This window comes from Coturnix japonica, unplaced genomic scaffold (assembly GCF_001577835.2).
Source record: "Coturnix japonica isolate 7356 unplaced genomic scaffold, Coturnix japonica 2.1 chrUnrandom571, whole genome shotgun sequence".
NCBI lineage: Eukaryota > Metazoa > Chordata > Aves > Galliformes > Phasianidae > Coturnix > Coturnix japonica.
Window position 1 is genome coordinate 1 of NW_015439946.1, and position 3,881 is coordinate 3,881.

Below are 3,881 nucleotides of genomic sequence, written 5' to 3' on the forward strand. Positions count from 1 at the left end.
CGCGTCACTGTGAAGGTAGGACCCCCTATCCCATACCCCATATCCATTAAGCCCCAACCCAAACCCATATCCCATATAACCCCCGGCACTGTGAGGTGCTCCCCATATAACCCCCCATATTACCCATATCATAGTACCCCTATCCAGTGGGTCATTGTGGGGCAGGAACCCCCATATCCCATTAAGCCCTCTATGGGTCCACTGTGTTGGGGTGGGACCCCCCCCATATCCCATATTAACCCCTATGGGGTCCATTGTGGGGTGGGACCCCCCCCATCATTCCCATATAGAGCCCCCCCATATCCCATATAAGCCCCCCCATATCCCATATAAGCCCATTGGGGACCCCCTTCATATCCCATATAAGCCCCCTCATATCCCATATAATCCCCATATCCATATAATCCCCCCTATATGGGGTCACTGTGGGGTGGGACCTCCCCATATCCCATATAACCCCATATCCCATATAAGCCCATTGGGACCGCCCCCATATCCCATATAACCCCCCTATGGGGTCAGTGTTGGGGTGGGACCCCCCCATAAAAATCCCCTATTAGCTTCCCCCATATCCCATAATAAACCCCCCATATTCCCATATAAGCCCCATTGGGACTCCCCATATCCCATTATAACCCCCATATCCCATATAAACCCCCATTATCCCATACTAACCCCATATCCATATAAGCCCCTATGGCGGTCACTGTGGGCGTTGGGACCCCCCCATTGCCCATATAAGAACCTCCGCCATATCCCATATAAGCCCCCATATCCATATAACCCCCCCCCAATATCCCCATAATAACCCCCAGTATCCCATATAACCCCTATGGGGTCATCTGTGGGGTGGGACCCCCCCTATATCCGCAATAACCCCTATGGGGTCCACTGTGGCGGTGGGGGGTGGCCCAGCCCCCCCCAGTTTCTGGCCAGGCGCCGCCGTCGCAGCTCGGCCGCGTTGGGCTCCCCTTCATCATCCTTCCTCTTCCTCACCCACCCATCCCCTATAGAGGGACCATTAACCCTCGTTAATTAGGGTTAATTAAGGTGGTTAATTAGGGTTAATTTAAGGGGGGGTTTAACCGTACGCTGGGGAGGCGAAGTTGCTGGCCGTCTGTGGGGGCTGATGGAGGGGGGGGGTCATGGGGGGGGTTGGGGGTGGGACGGGGGAGCTGGGGGGATATAATTAATGATCGATTAATCCTAATAATTAATGATAATCCTAATAATTAATGGTGTTATTGATTCCTAATCAATTAAGGCTTTATGGATTCCCATAGTTGAGCCCAGCCCCCCATATCAGGGGACCCCCCCCCCCCCCTATGGATCCCATTAGGACCCCATAAAGGTTGATCCGTAAAGCTAATGGGGTTTTTCCAGGCTGGGACCCCAAACCTTCAACCCCAACCCTATTACTGACCCCAAACATTGAACCCAAACCCCAATGGGGACCCACAACCCCATCACTGACCCTATTTACTGATCCGCAACCCCATCACTGACCCTATATACTGAACCCCAACCCCATCAACTGACCCTATTCCTGACCCCAACCCCATCACTGACCCTATTACGACCCATTACTGAACCCTATAAGACCCCAATACCCTATACTAGTCCATGATGCCGTCAGGTATGGTTGATCTGCAGCATGGCGGTCCCCATTGATGCCCCCAATACCCTATTACCGACCCCATACACCCCATATCCTATAACTGACCCCATATACCCTATACCCATACCCTATATGTCCCATGACAGTCAGGTACTGGTTGATCTGCACCATGGTGGCCCTATTACCGACCCATACACCCCATTACACCCTATAACAACCCATACACCCCATTATTACCTATAACACCCCATTAACACCCCATATACCCTACTAACTGACCCAATAACACCCCATATACCCTATAACTCTGACCCCATTACAACCCCATATACCCTTATTAACACCCCATAACACCCCATATTACCCTATAACTGACCCCATCACACCCCATTACACCCCATAATACCCTATAAACCTTGACCCCCCATACACCCCATACACCCCATATACCCTATAACTGACCTCATACACCCCATACCCCCCATACCCTATAACTGGCAACCCCATATACCCCATACACTCTATAACTGACCCCATACACCCTCATACACACATACTGACCCCATTTACAGGACCCTATAACTGACCCTATATGTCCCATGACGGTGAGGTACTGGTTGATCTGCACCATGGCGGCCCTATAACTGACCCCATACACCCCATATACCCTATAACTGACCCCATACACCCCATATACCCTATAACTGACCCCATACACCCCATATACCCTATAACACCCCATACCCCTATATGTCCCATGACCACGATGGAGGTACTGGCTTGATCTGCACCATGGTGGCCCCATTGATGCTCCCATACCCCATTACCTGACCCCATACACCCCATACCCCATTACAGACCCTATACTCCCCTATATAAACTGACCCCTATATGTCCCATGACGGTGATCCACATTTCCAGAATTTCTGTGTGTGCAGATCAGGTGATCCTGGCCCATAGGGGGGTTATATGGGATATGGGGGGTTATATGGGATATGGGGGGTTATATGGGATATGGGGGGTTATATGGGATATGGGGGGGTCCCACCCCACATTAACCCCATTGGGGGCTTATATGGGGCCGGACCCCCCCACTGACCCCATAGAGGGCTTATATGGGATATGAGGGGGCTTATATGGGATATGGGGGGGTCCCAATGGGTTTATATGGGATATCGGGGGGGTCCCGCCCCATATTAACCCCATTGGGGGCTTATATGGGATATGGGGGGGGTCCCACCCCACAGTGACCCCATAGGGGGATTATATGGGATATGGGGGATTATATGGGATATGGGGGTTATATGGGATATGGGGGGTTATATGGGATATGGGGGGGCTTATATGGGGTATGGGGGGGCTTATATGGGATATGGGGGGGATCCCACCCCACACTGACCCCATTGAGAGCTTATATGGGGAGGGGTCCCTAATGCACCCCCTCGGTCCCTAATACCCCCCCCAGCCCCATAGTGACCCCATAGAGGGATTATATGGGATATAGGGGCTTATATGGGATATGGGGGGGTCCCGCCCCATATTAACCCCATTGGGGGCTTATATGGGATATGGGGGGGGTCCTGCCCCACAATGACCCCATTGAGGGCTTATATGGGATATGGGGGGGCTTATATGGGATATGGGGGGGGGTCCCGCCCCATATTAACCCCATTGAGGGGAGGGGTCCCTAATGCATCCCCCCAGTCCCTAACACCCCCCCCAGCCCCATAGTGACCCCATAGAGGGATTATATGGGATATAGGGGCTTATATGGGATATATAACCCCATAGGATCCCATATAACCCCATAGGATCCCATATAACCCCATAGGATCCCATATAACCCCATAGGATCCCATATAACCCCATAGGATCCCATTACCCCCCATATAACCCCACAGGATCCCATTACCCCCTATAGGATCCCATATAACCCCATATGATCCCATTACCCCCCATAGGATCCCATTACCCCCCATATAACCCCATAGGATCCCATTACCCCCCATAGGATCCCATATAACCCCATAGGATCCCATATAACCCCATAGGATCCCATTACCCCCCATAGGATCCCATATAACCCCATAGGATCCCATATAACCCCATATGATCCCATTACCCCCTATAGGATCCCATATAACCCCATAGGATCCCATATAACCCCATATGATCCCATTACCCCCTATAGGATCCCATATAACCCCATAGGATCCCATTACCCCCCATATAACCCCATAGGATCCCATTACCCCCCATAGGA